The sequence below is a fragment of the Saccopteryx bilineata genome, chromosome 6 (assembly GCF_036850765.1).
Source record: "Saccopteryx bilineata isolate mSacBil1 chromosome 6, mSacBil1_pri_phased_curated, whole genome shotgun sequence".
Taxonomy (NCBI): domain Eukaryota; kingdom Metazoa; phylum Chordata; class Mammalia; order Chiroptera; family Emballonuridae; genus Saccopteryx; species Saccopteryx bilineata.
Genome location: NC_089495.1, coordinates 188,486,589 through 188,506,594, shown reverse-complemented (window position 1 = coordinate 188,506,594; position 20,006 = coordinate 188,486,589). Strand labels below are relative to the sequence as shown.

Genomic DNA, 20,006 nt, shown 5'->3' with positions numbered 1-20,006 from the left:
AGGGAGCTGGCAGTACCGTGTAATTGAGGAGTCAAACATATATAAATGAGCACAGTGAGAGAGAGAAAAAAAGGAGTGCTCAGGGGAGAGTGAAATACGGTATTTTTTAATGCCAGGATTTCAAGCACAAACATTGTTTTCATGAGGTGAAAAAAGGTCATTTTTAAATTCTTTCCTGGGATGACGTTGATAAGTTCCACAAGGATTTGAGGTTAAGAACTTGGGTCAAGAAAGCCCTTTAAAAATGCTGTCTGCTCAACACTCTCATGTACGTTAGGCATTGGGTAGAAGGAAACAAAAGATCAATGTATTCCAAAAATATCAATGCAAATATGTATAACCCTGGCATGCAACTCACTCTGTTCTTTCAGCTATAGCTGAGATTGGCACTGACACACCACATGGCCAGTCTGTGCCTGGGAGTGTCCAGGGTTAACGGCAACATTGCTGTAAATGGGGAGGGTCTCGTGTTCTGTGTTCACACCTGTACTCAACCCCTTTTTCTGCTAACATTACCAGCAGAGCCTGCTTTTCCCAGTATCTATATCAGTCAACAGTCTCCCCAAGAAACAGAAGTAATAGGACATATTTTTACCAACCAGTTTCTAGTAAGTTTCTAAATCCTATTAATTCTCTCTCTCTCTATTTCTCTCTCTCTCTCCCCCCCCCCTCCTATTTAGTTACTTTTCATTTGTAATAGAATAGCTAGCACTGTTTCTATGCAATTCAGAAAAGCATAAGAAATGTTCCTTTTAAAACCAGGGTATTCATGTTGATGATGTTTATAAAGGTACAGAATATATTTCAAAATACAAAACATGAATATATCTGTACAGTTATTCATACATTGATTTATCTTGCACTTTTTATATTTGCTGATGTGATGGCTTTTAGATTTTTTATTTATCGAAAAGCTTTGGCTCATCCCAATATTAAATTTTGTATTTTCTTCTTCTTGGGTGAAACAAACAAAATGAAACTGTCATTGTTTATTGAACTGCAGATATAAACCTCAGCTCCTGTAAGATCCTGGAATTGGAGATCTGGTTCCGAGATTTTTTTTTTTTGTTCCAATAACCTTTTTTCTCGAGTTGCTATATGTAAATTTCTCCTCACCACTGATTCAAAATATTTAGAGCTCCAACAAATAAGATTTAAAAAAAAAAATAAGATATAATCCCAGTAATCAATAAGATTAACAAATGAATATAGTTATTCTTTCAGAAAATTTAACCAGAATGACTTTGCATTACCACACAGAACCTTCCCAGTTATAGGATCTGAAGAATCATTTTCAAGTAAATATAATAAAAACATCATTCTTTGACCACAAATTTTCTTTTATATTAAAGAAGCAATTACCAAGCACAATCTTTTACCTTTATACATATATTTACTGCTGCAGAAGCCTAAACACCTTTCCTAACAGTCTTTTGTTTAGGGGAAAATTAAATTATACAACTCATATCTTTCATCTGACTCCCAAACTTGTCAGCATAGTAAGATTAATGTGTAGCAAACATTTCTTTGACAATTCCTGTATTGATTTTATTTATTAAATTGTATAGTACATGCTTCTGAATATTTGCTACAATGTGTGATAAGATTTAATTGTGAGATGTAGTGAATAGTTAATAGCTATAGTCACCTAAATTTAATGGAGAGAGACCATGTTTGTGAATGAGAAAACTCGTCTTATTTTAAGTATGCTAGCTTCCCTAAATTAATTTATAAATTGACATTTTACCTGGCATCCCACTGAGCAAGATTTCTCAGCAAACCTGAAACAGATATTATGAAAGTCATTGGGAAGAATAAAAGTAGGTCTAAAGCTATTTAACAAAAACAAGACAGCAATACTTATTCCAAGGTAGAGTAATTAAATGGTTAAACCTAATAGCTTAATAGCTAAACCTTCCAAAAGAGTTCTTGCATCTGATTTATGCTTTCGTTGCTGAAGGACTAGAAAGAGATAAATGAGGATTTGAAGACTTGGAGAGAGCAGGAAATATTCAGAGGCAGTGGGCTTGAGACATCTGTTACCTTTTCCCTTATCCATGGCGTTATTTCCCGGATGTAACTTGAGCTTACTGATGATATCTGTGCAGAGGAGTGGTGTTGACACCCATTAGATTTGCAGTGAGTCAGGAGGGGTAGGCGAAGACCCTCTGTTTCCTCCTTAGTTATAAGTCTCGGATTATTATTATTTTATATAAATAGGAAAAGCAGGTGGCAGTTGCAGGTACTATGGTGACCTGAGCTGTCAGTCTCTCCTGGTTGCTCTCACATGCATATTAATTCTTGGTTCTGAATAGTTAGGGATGTCCTTGTACACATGCTTAAACTAGTGCTTCCCTTATTGTTATCAATAGAAAATGACCCTTATTTGGCATCAGATGGTTTATTTTCTTTCCCCTAAGATGGAGCCTCACTCCAAGAAGTACTCCAGGAGCTAAAGCACCCAGCTCTGCCCTAAATCTCAGCCTAGGACCCACAGCAGCCCTAACAGGTCCAGCTGATCATTTGAATTTGGCTGATAATTCTGATGATGATGTGTTGGGCAGAATGCAATCCAGCATGTTCCTGCCCAGTTTTATTGGCTCTGCAATTTTTAAAACTCCTAAAAGATATTTTGTCAGTAAAAGAATCTGGCACACGGGGAACAGATCATTATGTAATGAGGCGTTATTTCCCATGGTCTCATAACCATTGCCTGTTTTAACTGTTTCACATTATAATATCAATAAAGCCTCGGTCATTTATTATCTGCCTTTCACATCTTCTCCTTTCACTAAAGACATTCGGAAAGGTCAGAGCTGCTGTAGGACCCCGTGATATAGAGCAGCATGGTGCTTTGCGCAGTAGCAACTCTCACGGCGTTAGGGACTATAAACTTTTCTAAATTGAATCATAAAAGTTTATAACTAACGAAGAAGCTCTTTTAGGTGAGTTTCATGTTGTTTGGTCGTTTGAACTATTCCACAGATGGAAGCAGATGGTGAGGTCGTGAAGTGGGTGAGCATTCCGCATCGTAAAATGCAAACGCGTTTTTCTCCGGTGTTGGTGATGTAGCAATGTAGTCACAGGGCGTTATGGGTCACCACCTGATTTCTATGAAGAGCAGCTACTTTACCATGACAATCAATATAAGTAAAGAAGTGGCTGAGGCTTCTGCTCTCAGAAAAGCGGAGGAGAGCAGCCAACTGATCTCCTTTTAGTAAAATAAATATGTTTTTCTTATTTTCTCCTTCAAATGACCTTGACCAGTTCCATTCCTGCAATGGGTCAGGTACAGTTTAACCGAGAAATGAATGGAAATTTATTATTAGCAAAGAGCAATTTTAAAAAGGAGATTGATTTCTCAGAAGGCAAATGGATTAGATGGCAATTTTTTTTTCTCCCAATATATTTTTTAGTAAATTTATTGGGGTGACATTGTTTAATAAAATAAGTAGGTTTCAAGTGTACAATTTTGTAAAACATCATTTATAAATTGCATTGTGTGTTCACTACCCAAAGTGAAGGTACCATATATTTGACCCCTTTTACTCTTGACTACCTCCCCCCTTTTCTTCTGGTAACTGTTGTTTGCGCCTGTGAGTTTTTGTTTGTCTTGTTTGTTCATTTGTTACTTTGTTTTGTAGCCCACACCTGAGTCAAATTATATGGTTCTTGATACATATATACAATGGAATACTACTCAGCCATAAACAAGGATGAACTACTGTCATTTGCAACAACATGGATGGATCTTGAGAATATCGTGCAAAGTGAAGTAAGTCAGAGGTGGTGACAGGTGATCAGAATCTAGATATGTTTGACTGTAGAGCCAACAAGATTTTGTGTAGATCTTATGTGGACTGTGACAGAAAGGAGTGAGGGATGGCTCCACGGCTATGGGCCTGATCAACTGAAAGATGACCAAACTACCGCTTTGGGCAAGCTGAGTTTGAGATGTCCATTAGTCATCCAAATGGGGACGCCAGATAGGCAGCTGGGTATTTGACAGAGTCTAGCATCAAAGACAGAGGTCTGGATTAGAGATATGAATTTGGAAGTTATTGACATCTATGACATTTAAATCTATGTATCATGTGAGATGTGGTATTTAGGGTTATGAAACTGGATGAGGTCACTAAAGGCGTGGGTGTAGATAGAGAAGAGGTCTCAGAATTGGCTCTGTGACTAGCTCAGTAAAAATGGAATTAATGAACAAAACGAGTGAGTCATAAGAGCAATGAGCACACTCCTCCACAAAGTGGTAACTCAGATAAACAGCACTAAACACGTAGTCCATGAAGGCGACGATATGGAGTTACATAATGTGAAACGTGGCTTCTTCTAGATCCAGGATGGAAGTGGAGACCTGATGAGGAAGGGGGCGGTGAGGTGAGAAAGTAATAACAACTGTTCACTGTTCATTCATTTCTCCTTTTATTTCAAGGGATAAATCTTAAATGACTAATACATGCGAGGCACTAATCTCTAATCTTGAACATTTGGCTTTTTTTTTTTTTTTTTTTTGGTCATGTAGCATCAGCTTTTTTTTCCTGATCACCTCAATTTCCTTTCATTGCGTCTCCCCAGTTTGGTGAAATCCTGGAGAGTGCAATAAACCCAGAAACCAACACCACTTTGGTACTGCCAGGAGACAAGATGTGTGACCTAAGCTTGGCCAACTGGACTCTGTATCCCAGGGTTTTGGCTTTCTGGTGAGGAAAGAAGAAATGGTTCATGCACGTGGTCTCATAGACTATAATTCAAGTCACAAATACAAGCGACACATTTTAAATTTTCTAATAGCCACTTAGAAAGTAAACAGGTTTCACTAATTTTAATTATAGATTTTATTTAACTGCAAATACAAAATATCATTTCAACATGTAATCATTATAAAATTTATTCATGAAATAATCAGCATTATTTTCCTTGTACTGAGTCTTTGAAATCTGGTGTGTATTGCACGCTTACAGCCCAATGCTACACTACTCAGCACAGCAACATCAGCCACACCGGCTGGTCGAGGAGAGTAGGGTTAAATTCATTCATTTCTATAGCAGCTCCTTGATCAAACTATCTTCTAAAGGGCTGTTCCAGCAGTTTGTGCTCCCTGGCCCTTCACAGCTCCCTTGGTTCTTGCTAAGTCCTTTCTAAGGTATTCCTATCTCCAGAGAGAATTGAGTCTGTAAGATTCCAATGGCTTTGAATATAGTTTCTTTTGCTTAGGTTGCTGGAGTAATTTCCTGTTACCTGTCCTCAAAGAAGCCTGTTACTCAGTGTGCTTTTGCCTGAAGGGGATCCTGCATAGTGAAAAGCAACAGGAGATTTCTCTTAAAGGATCCGTGATTTGTTCATTTCACACGGTAAATGTTACCTGGCCAAGGGCACTGTGTCCTAGGAGAGCATACCTCTATTGTGATCTCCCAAAGTTAGACCTGGATTCACAGTTCTCTTGTATGGTTTCCAAGATGGTGAGTGATTGATAGCTGCCCAGGACTAGAATGCAAAATAGATTTCATTACATTTTGGCTAGAAAGCTTTCTTTGTCTTTGTATGGGTTCCTTCTTGAGGTTTTGCTTCTTACTGTAAATTTGATGTCTTACTTTATCCATCCAGTAATTAAAAAACTTAACACCCTCATTAGTGGGAAAAAAATATAAACTATTAGAATCTCTTCCATTTATCTATGTGTTTACAGACGCACAGAAGATTTGTGTTAGTATCTTTAGAATGCAAAGGTTAGAAACACATTTTTTAAAATTATTAATTTGAGAGAGAGAGGCAGGGAGACAGAAACATTGATCTGTTTCTGTATGTGCCCTGACCGGGGACCTAACCGGCAATCTTTGAATATCAGGATGATGCTCTAACCCACTGTGCTATCTGGCCAGGGCTAGAAACACATTTCTTTCTTTTTTTATTAAGTGAGAGGCAGGAGGCAGGGAGGCAGAGACAGATTCCCGCATGTGCCCCAACCGGGGTCCACCTGGCAAGCCCTCTACTGGGCAATGTTCTGCCCATCTAGGGCCACAATCAAGTTATTTCAGTGCCTGAGGCAAGGCTATGGAGACATCCTCAGTGCCCGGGGCCAACTTGCTCAAACCATTGGAGCCATAGCTGCGGGATGGGAAGAGAGAGACAGAGAAAGAAGGGGGAGGGGTAGAGAAGCAGATGGTTGCTTCTCGTGTGTGCCTTGACTGGGATTCAAACCCGGGACTTCCACACACCTGGCCAATGTTCTACCGCTTAGCCAACCAGCCAGGGCCAGAAATACATTTCCTTAACTTCAGTTGTGGCCCAAATACTTTATCAACTCCAACAGGGAGATACATTGATTTGGGCTATGGTTATGAAGTTACTATTTGATTTTTTTTACCTAATTAAAATAAAAAATAAGATGATGTTTGGGTCTGCATTTAAGTCATATTCCTCTAAAGCAACTTTGGTTGAGATTTGAGAACGTGAGCTCCTGGAGCCCTGCAGATGCTGTGTGCATCCTCATTGTAAAACTAGTTATTCTACCACATGTGAAGTAGGTGTCAAATGAGAACTGGTATGTGCAAACCTTCTGGCAAGGGGACATATAAAAAGCATTAGACAAATGGAAGTTCCCTGTCACTCATGCCCCCTTTAGGATGGCTAGACTAGGGAAAAGAGAAAAGCAAGATATTTGCGAACATACAACTTAAACTGAGACCCGAGTTCTAATCTGGAATTTGCCACACCCTTGCTATGTGAGTACAAGCAAGTTGCTCACATTCTCAGAGCCTTTGTTTCTTCATCTATAAAACAGGACTAAAAATACCTATTTCTTACTGTTATCATTAGGATCAGATGGGATATTTGATGCGTCTATTTCCTTCACATAGTAAATACTCAATAAATTGTAGCTATTGTGATTTGGCAACCAACATGTTTCCATGACTCTAACTTATTTCTATTCCTGAGAGTAAATACTCCATAACATATTTAAAACAGCTTAATACTTACATTTGTTTACTCTGTCTAGCTCTAACTATTTGGTTCATGAGACTACAATAGAGCAAATCATATAACTCACAATTTCCTAAAATGTTTTGAGAGCCCACACCTGCCGTAAGATGTAAGAAAATGGGTCACCAGAAAAATGTTTTGTGTTCAAACAGGATTGGGGAAAATCTTGATGAACAAAATTCAAGTCCCTGTTTTTAGTACAGGACTTGTCAGAGCCTTAACATATTAGCATGAATTGTGCATTTCCAGAGGCTGATAGTTTTCTAACTTATTTGACCAATAAGCACATTATCCTGGGGTCAGGGTTAGTCAGAAAACATATGAAGAAGGGATGGCCTCGCTGTGCTACCGCCTACCTGCCAAGTGGCAGAAGACAATCCAACTTGCCCGGAGCAGCCATTACGAATGCAATCTACTTGCTCTTGGAAGCTGGACTTTTTTTCCCCCCCAAATTGAGTCGCAGACTATGAGGGAGAAAGAAATTGCCTCCCCACTGTTCACACGTCTGCTCTGTCTGTAAACGTTAGGAAATGCCATAAAAAGACATTTGAATTCCTGCGGTAATAAATATGCAAATATGCAAGGCTGGGGCATCATTCCACCCCTTCTACCACCTCAGAGTCCCTAAACACATTTGAATCTGTTGACAAAGCTTTTTAAAGCCAACTAGCTGACTTTTTCTTTTGTGTGTTTGCAATTCATTAAACCATATTTCCAGGGAACTTGGATGAAGAGCGCTCTCTCTCTCTCCACACATGTTCTCTTCCTCCCTCCCTTCCTCTCTCCTTCCTTGTTCCTGGCTCCCTCTTTCTCTTTCTTTTCCCTAATTTCTTATTCCTTGGTAGTTTTGCCGCTGGTTGGGAAATTGACACAGTCATCTGCCTCCCAAGCACCAGAACGTAGTCCCTCATGTTTTGTGCCATTGGCTAGATCAGTGCTGGTCAACCTGGTCCCTACCGCCCACTAGTGGGCGTTCCAGCTTTCATGGTGGGCGGTAGCGGAGCAACCAAAGTAGAAATAAAAAGATAGATTTAACTATAGTAAATTGTTTTAGAAAGATTTATTCTGCCAAACTTAGCGAAAATCCGACATAAAGTACTTGGTAAGGAATTATTATTATATGCTTTAACTTGCTGTAACTCTACTTTATAAATTTTATAAAATAAAGGTACTTCCCTACTTTATCAATCACCATTACTGTGGATCTGTGGGTGGTTAGAAAATTTTACTACTAACAGTGATACAGAAGTGGGCGGTAGGTATGAAAAGGTTGACTCCCCCTGGGCTAGATAATTACTTGACACTTGTTATCTACAGTTTCATCCTTTGTTCCCAGCCTACTACTGACATCAAAGGTTTGTCTTCAGAGGAATGAAGTCCTGTTCTTTATGTAGGATATGTTCTAGTTTGTTCCAGATTTCTGTGCCTGAGTGCATCTTAGGAAACAACATTCCATACTTCCATCACTATTTAGATGTGCAGTGATGTTTCCATCCAAAGCTGAATGGGGAAAAAAAAACTTATGGAGCATAGACATACCTATTGCTCAAAGCTTACACTGACAGTCAAAGAGGCCCATTTTTGAAGGTTTGCATGATGCTACTTGGGCAAAATTTCTTTTAGCCTCTTGTGCACTCATTATATTTAATAATAATATGCACATTTTTCAGGATCCTAAGAGTGATGATTATTAAGGCAAGATATAGTCATGTCTGTATATTTATGGGAATAATTTGAGCTTTGCAAAATTGAGGTGGAGCTGGGGTACAGCATAGACAAGGAGACAATAGACAATAGACAATAGACAAAGCAGGTTCTGCACCATGGCGTCAGCTTCCCTCTGTATTGCCCGCTCCTGTAATTCCAGGGCCCGGGAGGATGGTTGGCACATAGTAAGTGCCCAGTGACTGCTTGTTTAAGAAGCATATAGATATTTTCAAAGAGTCTGCTTCAGCTATGAGCACTTGTCTCCTATTTACCTACAGAGTCCCATATCATGACTAAGTAATAGAACGTAATAATTAATACTGGCCTTGGAGCAGAGAGTGTTGAGAGTTGGGCCTGGGGTCAGCCTGTCTCAACTGTGCCGCTTTGTGCCAGTTGTTGAGTTTCTCTCTACTTCACGTTCTCATCTCTGCAGTGGAGACAATGAGAGCTACATTGGACTAACTGCAAGGACTGAGTGAGACAGTGTATGTAAAATAGCTTTGCATAGTACCTGTAAAAGCCAGCATTCTCAACATATAAGCTGTGTACCACACTGGCTTAAATTGGGTATACCCTAGTTTGACTAGTATATAAGATGATGCTACATAATTCAGATGGTGTATAAAAAACTTGATAAATGCAGGTATTAGGTCCAAAATGAAAATGTGGCGTGACATTATGTTGTCAGTAAAGCACTGTCCCCTACGCCTGCCCCCACCCATCATCAGGGCAATAGTTGATAGCCTATGTCATAGAATGCCTTATAAATATTTATTTCAAAATATGGCTCTGGGTCAATAATTCTCAGTAAGGGACAATTCCCCTCATTCTCTCCCCTCCCAGGACATGCAGCAGCATCTGGACTGATTTCTGGTTGTCAGCATAGGCAGGAGGTGACATGTGCTACCGTCTTGAGTGGGCAGAGACCACAGATGCTACTAAACATCCTACAGTGATCAGTAGGCCCCACAGCAGAGAGGAACCATGGAGCCCAAACTGAGAAACCCTGCTGTGGATTTTTGGTTTTAAAAAGAACTTTTTAAAGACTCTGTCAGAGTCAACAATTCTTGAAGATAAGTGACTTATAAAATTATATATTTTCAGACTTTGAAAAAAGGTTAAGTGGCATGGCCCAGTTTGGCTGTGAGAACTGGGTAATGAGATCCTGTTGGGGAGCCCCAGACCATTTCTCTTCCTGGAATACATTTGCAGGCTGCAGGATCAGCGCAGCGGACTGCAGTCCGAGGATAACACCTCAAGCAGAAGCCCTGCTTTGGAATGTTTTTAATGAGTTGTTTTTCAAAATCCAAATGCACTGACTAGTGACAAAGATCCCAATTAACCCAGATTCCACTAAAAATAGGAAGAGCTCATTGCATTGATGCAGAATTTCTTCATCAGATGGTAAAGCAACCCCGCGAGGTAGGCAGAGAAAATTAATTCACAATAATAATAATAACTACTGTTCACTAAGCATGGGTTTTGCGTTCAGTACTGCTCTAGAGCAAAACGAGGCAGAAGTTAGAGTCAATTTTTAGTTGGAACAAAAATGATGTTTTACCATGACCATATAAAAGTGAATTTACAGCTTTTAAGGTATTTGTTACTTTCATCTTTATCAGTTTAAAACATTCTATTTTCAATTTAGGTCATACAACATACATACATAATATAGTATAGTTTCACATGCAAAATGATTATACATGTATTGAAATGTGTTCAAAATATTTTAACTGAGAGAAATTCATGGATTTTTTTTTAAATGAGGGTTGGGATAGGTGACCAGTGACATTGTAGTTAAATTTGGAGGAGAGTTAAGGTAAAAAAAACAAAACGAAACAAAGAAAGAAAATTCTTGTAGGATAGAGAAAGTAGGATTTAATATTTCTCAAATACCTTCTAGGCCCTCCTACAGTGTTTGCCCTTGAAGGATTTACAAATGCAGGTATACCTAGCCTCCACTGGTTTCTCCATTTCCATAGCCTGGGCCAGCAGAGGATGCCAGACTGCCTGGACCCGCCTTTTCCTGTGTGCCCACGTCCATCAGTGCCTCTGCTTAGACAGGTCACACCACCTGAGTCCATCAGATTTAGACAGGTCGCCATCACCTGAGTCCATCAGATTTAGACAGGTCACATCACCTGAGTCCATCAGATTTAGACAGGTCACACCACCTGAGTCCATCAGTGCCTCTGCTTAGACAGGTCACATCACCTGAGTCCATCAGTGCCTCTGCTTAGACAGGTCACATCACCTGAGTCCATCAGTGCCTCTGCTTAGACAGGTCACACCACCTGAGTCCATCAGTGCCTCTGCTTAGACAGGTCACACCACCTGAGTCCATCAGTGCCTCTGCTTAGACAGGTCACATCACCTGAGTCCTTCAGTGCCTCTGCTTAGACAGGTCACACCACCTGAGTCCATCAGTGCCTCTGCTTAGACAGGTCACACCACCTGAGTCCTTCAGTGCCTCTGCTTAGACAGGTCACACCACCTGAGTCCATCAGATTTAGACAGGTCGCCATCACCTGAGTCCATCAGATTTAGACAGGTCACACCACCTGAGTCCATCAGATTTAGACAGGTCGCCATCACCTGAGTCCATCAGATTTAGACAGGTCACACCACCTGAGTCCATCAGTGCCTCTGCTTAGACAGGTCACATCACCTGAGTCCATCAGTGCCTCTGCTTAGACAGGTCACATCACCTGAGTCCATCAGTGCCTCTGCTTAGACAGGTCACATCACCTGAGTCCATCAGATTTAGACAGGTCACACCACCTGAGTCCATCAGTGCCTCTGCTTAGACAGGTCACACCACCTGAGTCCTTCAGTGCCTCTGCTTAGACAGGTCACACCACCTGAGTCCTTCAGTGCCTCTGCTTAGACAGGTCACACCACCTGAGTCCATCAGTGCCTCTGCTTAGACAGGTCACACCACCTGAGTCCATCAGTGCCTCTGCTTAGACAGGTCACACCACCTGAGTCCTTCAGTGCCTCTGCTTAGACAGGTCACATCACCTGAGTCCTTCAGTGCCTCTGCTTAGACAGGTCACACCACCTGAGTCCATCAGTGCCTCTGCTTAGACAGGTCACACCACCTGAGTCCTTCAGTGCCTCTGCTTAGACAGGTCACACCACCTGAGTCCATCAGATTTAGACAGGTCACACCACCTGAGTCCTTCAGTGCCTCTGCTTAGACAGGTCACATCACCTGAGTCCATCAGTGCCTCTGCTTAGACAGGTCACACCACCTGAGTCCATCAGTGCCTCTGCTTAGACAGGTCACACCACCTGAGTCCTTCAGTGCCTCTGCTTAGACAGGTCACATCACCTGAGTCCATCAGATTTAGACAGGTCACACCACCTGAGTCCTTCAGTGCCTCTGCTTAGACAGGTCACACCACCTGAGTCCTTCAGTGCCTCTGCTTAGACAGGTCACACCACCTGAGTCCTTCAGTGCCTCTGCTTAGACAGGTCACACCACCTGAGTCCATCAGTGCCTCTGCTTAGACAGGTCACACCACCTGAGTCCATCAGTGCCTCTGCTTAGACAGGTCACACCACCTGAGTCCTTCAGTGCCTCTGCTTAGACAGGTCACACCACCTGAGTCCTTCAGTGCCTCTGCTTAGACAGGTCACACCACCTGAGTCCTTCAGTGCCTCTGCTTAGACAGGTCACACCACCTGAGTCCTTCAGTGCCTCTGCTTAGACAGGTCACATCACCTGAGTCCTTCAGTGCCTCTGCTTAGACAGGTCACACCACCTGAGTCCATCAGTGCCTCTGCTTAGACAGGTCACACCACCTGAGTCCTTCAGTGCCTCTGCTTAGACAGGTCACATCACCTGAGTCCTTCAGTGCCTCTGCTTAGACAGGTCACACCACCTGAGTCCATCAGTGCCTCTGCTTAGACAGGTCACACCACCTGAGTCCTTCAGTGCCTCTGCTTAGACAGGTCACACCACCTGAGTCCATCAGTGCCTCTGCTTAGACAGGTCACACCACCTGAGTCCATCAGTGCCTCTGCTTAGACAGGTCACACCACCTGAGTCCTTCAGTGCCTCTGCTTAGACAGGTCACACCACCTGAGTCCATCAGTGCCTCTGCTTAGACAGGTCACACCACCTGAGTCCTTCAGTGCCTCTGCTTAGACAGGTCACACCACCTGAGTCCATCAGTGCCTCTGCTTAGACAGGTCACACCACCTGAGTCCTTCAGTGCCTCTGCTTAGACAGGTCACATCACCTGAGTCCATCAGTGCCTCTGCTTAGACAGGTCACACCACCTGAGTCCATCAGTGCCTCTGCTTAGACAGGTCACACCACCTGAGTCCATCAGTGCCTCTGCTTAGACAGGTCACATCACCTGAGTCCATCAGTGCCTCTGCTTAGACAGGTCACATCACCTGAGTCCATCAGATTTAGACAGGTCACACCACCTGAGTCCATCAGTGCCTCTGCTTAGACAGGTCACACCACCTGAGTCCTTCAGTGCCTCTGCTTAGACAGGTCACACCACCTGAGTCCTTCAGTGCCTCTGCTTAGACAGGTCACACCACCTGAGTCCATCAGTGCCTCTGCTTAGACAGGTCACACCACCTGAGTCCATCAGTGCCTCTGCTTAGACAGGTCACACCACCTGAGTCCTTCAGTGCCTCTGCTTAGACAGGTCACACCACCTGAGTCCTTCAGTGCCTCTGCTTAGACAGGTCACATCACCTGAGTCCTTCAGTGCCTCTGCTTAGACAGGTCACACCACCTGAGTCCATCAGATTTAGACAGGTCACACCACCTGAGTCCTTCAGTGCCTCTGCTTAGACAGGTCACATCACCTGAGTCCATCAGTGCCTCTGCTTAGACAGGTCACACCACCTGAGTCCATCAGTGCCTCTGCTTAGACAGGTCACACCACCTGAGTCCTTCAGTGCCTCTGCTTAGACAGGTCACATCACCTGAGTCCTTCAGTGCCTCTGCTTAGACAGGTCACACCACCTGAGTCCATCAGATTTAGACAGGTCACACCACCTGAGTCCTTCAGTGCCTCTGCTTAGACAGGTCACACCACCTGAGTCCTTCAGTGCCTCTGCTTAGACAGGTCACACCACCTGAGTCCTTCAGTGCCTCTGCTTAGACAGGTCACATCACCTGAGTCCTTCAGTGCCTCTGCTTAGACAGGTCACATCACCTGAGTCCTTCAGTGCCTCTGCTTAGACAGGTCACACCACCTGAGTCCTTCAGTGCCTCTGCTTAGACAGGTCACATCACCTGAGTCCTTCAGTGCCTCTGCTTAGACAGGTCACATCACCTGAGTCCATCAGTGCCTCTGCTTAGACAGGTCACATCACCTGAGTCCATCAGATTTAGACAGGTCACACCACCTGAGTCCTTCAGTGCCTCTGCTTAGACAGGTCACACCACCTGAGTCCTTCAGTGCCTCTGCTTAGACAGGTCACACCACCTGAGTCCTTCAGTGCCTCTGCTTAGACAGGTCACACCACCTGAGTCCATCAGTGCCTCTGCTTAGACAGGTCACACCACCTGAGTCCATCAGTGCCTCTGCTTAGACAGGTCACACCACCTGAGTCCTTCAGTGCCTCTGCTTAGACAGGTCACACCACCTGAGTCCATCAGTGCCTCTGCTTAGACAGGTCACACCACCTGAGTCCTTCAGTGCCTCTGCTTAGACAGGTCACATCACCTGAGTCCTTCAGTGCCTCTGCTTAGACAGGTCACACCACCTGAGTCCTTCAGTGCCTCTGCTTAGACAGGTCACATCACCTGAGTCCATCAGATTTAGACAGGTCACACCACCTGAGTCCTTCAGTGCCTCTGCTTAGACAGGTCACATCACCTGAGTCCATCAGTGCCTCTGCTTAGACAGGTCACACCACCTGAGTCCATCAGTGCCTCTGCTTAGACAGGTCACACCACCTGAGTCCATCAGTGCCTCTGCTTAGACAGGTCACACCACCTGAGTCCTTCAGTGCCTCTGCTTAGACAGGTCACATCACCTGAGTCCATCAGATTTAGACAGGTCACACCACCTGAGTCCTTCAGTGCCTCTGCTTAGACAGGTCACATCACCTGAGTCCATCAGTGCCTCTGCTTAGACAGGTCACACCACCTGAGTCCTTCAGTGCCTCTGCTTAGACAGGTCACACCACCTGAGTCCTTCAGTGCCTCTGCTTAGACAGGTCACATCACCTGAGTCCTTCAGTGCCTCTGCTTAGACAGGTCACACCACCTGAGTCCATCAGTGCCTCTGCTTAGACAGGTCACACCACCTGAGTCCTTCAGTGCCTCTGCTTAGACAGGTCACATCACCTGAGTCCTTCAGTGCCTCTGCTTAGACAGGTCACACCACCTGAGTCCATCAGTGCCTCTGCTTAGACAGGTCACACCACCTGAGTCCTTCAGTGCCTCTGCTTAGACAGGTCACACCACCTGAGTCCATCAGTGCCTCTGCTTAGACAGGTCACACCACCTGAGTCCATCAGTGCCTCTGCTTAGACAGGTCACACCACCTGAGTCCTTCAGTGCCTCTGCTTAGACAGGTCACACCACCTGAGTCCATCAGTGCCTCTGCTTAGACAGGTCACACCACCTGAGTCCTTCAGTGCCTCTGCTTAGACAGGTCACATCACCTGAGTCCATCAGTGCCTCTGCTTAGACAGGTCACACCACCTGAGTCCATCAGTGCCTCTGCTTAGACAGGTCACACCACCTGAGTCCTTCAGTGCCTCTGCTTAGACAGGTCACATCACCTGAGTCCATCAGTGCCTCTGCTTAGACAGGTCACACCACCTGAGTCCTTCAGTGCCTCTGCTTAGACAGGTCACACCACCTGAGTCCATCAGATTTAGACAGGTCGCACCACCTGAGTCCATCAGATTTAGACAGGTCGCACCACCTGAGTCCATCAGATTTAGACAGGTCGCCATCACCTGAGTCCATCAGATTTAGACAGGTCGCATCACCTGAGTCCATCAGATTTAGACAGGTCGCATCACCTGAGTCCATCAGATTTAGACAGGTCGCATCACCTGAGTCCATCAGATTTAGACAGGTCACACCACCTGAGTCCATCAGTGCCTCTGCTTAGACAGGTCGCACCACCTGAGTCCTTCAGTGCCTCTGCTTAGACAGGTCGCACCACCTGAGTCCATCAGTGCCTCTGCTTAGACAGGTCACACCACCTGAGTCCATCAATGCCTCTGCTTAGACAGTTCGCACCACCTGAGTCCATCAGTGCCTCTGCTTAGACAGGTCACACCACCTGAGTCCATCAGTGCCTCTGCTTAGACAGGTCACACCACCTGAACTGTCTTCCTCATTCCTCTCTGCCATCCTGTATTTTTCAAGACCCTGCCTTGATCTAATCTCATCTACAAAGACCTCCTTGAGCAACTCTGATGGAAGTGAGATTCAGCCCCCTCGGAAGTCCCAAAGCAGTGGGGCAGGTCTAATCGTCTCATATGATCCGGGAGCTCTTTGAAAACATGGTTTCCTGGTCTTCCCTCCAGTGAGTCTGATTTAGTAAATTTAGGCAGGGGGTGATGTTGGTTGGGCATTGCTTGGGACTCCATTCCTAAAAGCTGTGCAGTTGATTCTAATGATTTGTCATGCCTGGAAATCAACATGCAAGAGATCTTGTTGATGGGATATTTACCACATGTCCCTTTGCAATACCCTTTCTTTTTAGAAGTTATCTCACTTTTCTATTGGCTTGTGGATAACTCAGAGTAGGGATTGATACTGTTGCTGTTTTACCACAGTAGGTAATCAAAAATTATTTATTCTTTATAAGAACTGAAAGATGGATGAGTCTTAAATGCACTGAACTCTTTGTAGAATTGATGTCGGAGGGGCAAGTCCCGAGTGGGGATTCGCGCTCTGAGCCGAGAGGGTTCTTGCCTTCGCACAGGAAGGAATTCAAGATGTGAGCCAGACAGAGGTTAAAAATGGAAAAGCAGGTTGTGCTGAGCAGAGGGAACAAGCAAAAAAAAGCCACTCTACAGAGAGAGTGGCGGACTCTCCTCACGAAAGAGGAGAGAGACCCCAGTCATATCTAGAGGTTGAGCTTGTATGTTTGTAGTTTGTATAGAATATTGCTGGTATGAGGAAATAGAGCAGGGGTCCCCAAACTACGGCCCGCGGGCCACATGCGGCCCCCTGAGGCCATTTATCCGGCCCCCACCGCACTTCTGGAAGGGGCACCTCTTTCATTGATGGTCAGTGAGAGGAGCCTAGTTCCCATGGAAATACTGGTCAGTTTGTTGATTTAAATTTACTTGTTCTTTATTTTAAATATTGTATTTGTTCCCGTTTTGTTTTTTTACTTTAAAATAAGATATGTGCAGTGTGCATAGGGATTTGTTCATAGTTTTTTTTTTATAGTCCGGCCCTCCAATGGTCTGAGGGAGAGTGAACTGGCCTCCTGTGTAAAAAGTTTGGGGACCCCTGAAATAGAGAGTGGAAAAATGTTGAGATTAAATTTAACCTTCCCAAGATATATTTTTTGGTCTGTTTTCCCTTTATGGTGTGGGTCAATAACAAGGTACCGGTGAGTAGCTATTAATCAATCTTTGCAGGAAGTTTCTTTGTTGGGGAGGTTCTTGGTGGGGGGATTTATATCTTCGGTTAGCCAAGTTCCCTGCCAGGCAGGGGGGATCAGGCCCCTGACTTAACTTTGTTTGACTTAAGTTAATTTATATAGTTCCCCGTGTCCTTTTCCTAAGTTAAAATAACCCTAGGAGATAGCGTAAAATACTAATGCAATTAATGGAGTCCTGAGGAAAAAGTAGGTAACAGCAATAATTGAACTAATTTGCATGTCAATAGGTAGGCTTTCATTTTTCATTCTTGAATTTTTATTTCAAAAAAGAATGTTCTCAAATGCTTCCCATGTGTTTCTTCTAATCGAAGTAAGTGATCTTTCAAAAACTTAAACCATTTCTATAAATTTCTCTCAAGTTATCTCTAGCCAAGTAATGCTCAAAGGATTTTATTTTTAATGAGTGGAGCTGTGAATTGGAAAACAAATATGCGGAAACCTATTAACAGGCCCGCAAATGAGGATAAAAAGAAAGAAATGTTCTACTCCTCAAAGAGGGTTCTAATTTACATGCAAATGTGTGGAGGAAAAAGATGTGTGCTGGAATTTATTTTTAATGGATTGCAGATCTAGACAGGAGAGAAGAGGTACAAATCGATGGCCTTTCAAACCCACTGCTGGTCAGGACTGCCAAGAAATGGGCCAGTGTCCTTAAGGATGAACTATTTTAATAATAATCTTGCCACATGAGAAAAGTTATTAATTCATTCAATTAACAGTAGCATTCAAATTATTCATTAGTGCAACTCTCCGAATAGAATGAGAATTTCTAGGAAGTTGTCCATGGCTCTGTCTTCTGCCGTGGGAGAGAGGCTGTACTTTGCAAGAATACGCAACTACTTTAGTGAACTATAATGACCGGTGGATAGGAGAATGCGAGCATTGAGTGCCATTATGAATTTGCTCTTAGCGAACAATTACAGTTAGCTATTTGGATGTTAGTCAAATAGGCCTATTGACTATTTGTGATTTTAAAGAGTTTAACTCTTTAAAAAATGTGTGGAAATAAGCAATCTTGTTATGTTTAAATTTGGGTTTTTGTTTGTTTGTTTGTTTCATAAATAGAATGCTTCTTTGCCCTCTTTCCCTAAAAGTACAAGTCCGCAGCTCATTGTGCCAACCAAAAAATGTCACGAGAACGGAATCTAAAGGTTTCTCATCTCTGTTTTTCCTGGATTCGGCCTCACCCATTCCTCTGTATAGACAACTTCATTTTGCTGTCAGTCTAGTAAGAAGCCCATTGGCAGGCAGTATTTATAAAAGCCTGCAACAGCTCAGGAACAAGGACCTGACCCAAGAATCATTTTCACTGAGACCCTCTTGCTTCAAAGCAGGTGCAGCCATCATGGCACCAAAGAGTGTGCCTTCCTGCCATTTTTCATTCTGATGACCTCTGACAAACACATCAATTTGTTTTCTTGGAATAACCAAGCAAAACTCTTGCTTAGGCAAAGGAAGCTTAAGAAATTTGATTATATCAATACATGCACAATATATATAAGGTCTACTGGAAAGTTCTGTTCGTTTTTAGAATAAAACAAAATACAAATTTTTCTTACCGTCAATAAACTTTATTAAATAATATAATTGTCATTATTATTAATGATTTCTTGCCAGCGAGAGGGCAATTTGTATATCCCATTTTTGAAAAATGTTTTATCTTTTTCATTTTTCTGAAGCTGGAAACAGGGAGAGACAGTCAGACAGACTCCCGCATGCGCCCGACTGGGATCCACCCGGCACGCCCACCAGGGGCGACGCTCTGCCCACCAGGGGGCGATGCTCTGCCCATCCTGGGCGTCGCCGTGTTGCGACCAGAGCCACTCTAGCGCCTGGGGCAGAGGCCACAGAGCCATCGCCAGCGCCCGGGCCATCTTTGCTCCAATGGAGCCTTGGCTGCGGGAGGGGACGAGAGAGACAGAGGGGCGGAGGGGTGGAGAAGCAAATGGGCGCTTCTCCTGTGTGCCCTGGCCGGGAATCGAACCCGGGTCCTCCGCACGCTAGGCCAACGCTCTACCGCTGAGCCAACCGGCCAGGGCCAATGGTTTATCTTTTGATGTGAAAAATTGAACCAGTGCTTGTTTGATATCTTTTTCATTTTTGAATTTTTTGCCCTTCAAAAAATTTTGTAAGGACAAAAACAAGCGATAGTGGGAGGGTGCTAAGTCCAGGGAATGTGGTGGATGCGACAGAATTTCCCAGCCTAGTTCTGCAATTTTTTGAAGAGACCCCAAAGCAGCATGTAGCCTGGCATTATCATGATGTAGTATGATGTTCTTCCTATTGAACATCGCCAGCCTCTTTTCTAAAGTTTGTTTTAGTTAATTTGCTATGTTAGTATGTATACATTAAGTGATAAAAATAGAGAGGCACACATGCACCAAATAAACATGTGCTTATGTGTTGAAACTTGTGATAGAAACGGACAGAACTTTCGGTAGACCTTATACAATATACAAATGTATATATATACGTTATGTATGTATTTTATATGCAGTAGATGCATTATGTTCTTTGTCTAGGTTGTTCATCCCATGCTATTCCTCTGCTCAAAACTCGTCATGGCATCTTAGCCCTTGGAGAATCCAAAGTCCCCACCATGGCCTCTGAGGCCACAAGAAGTTTACCCCTTTAGCTCTCAAACCCAGTGAATCACTCCCAGTTTTATGTGCCCAACTTCAGCCACAGTGG

The 20,006-nt window shown here is 43.5% G+C and overlaps 1 non-coding gene across 1 annotated transcript; it reads right to left on the bottom strand.

Moving 5' to 3' along the window:
* Positions 1 to 2,212: 2,212 nt before the first annotated feature.
* On the bottom strand, positions 2,213 to 2,341 carry LOC136309823 (small nucleolar RNA SNORA44). Its single transcript, XR_010726459.1, has one exon. It is a non-coding gene; the product is annotated as a small nucleolar RNA SNORA44 (small nucleolar RNA).
* Positions 2,342 to 20,006: the final 17,665 nt, after the last annotated feature.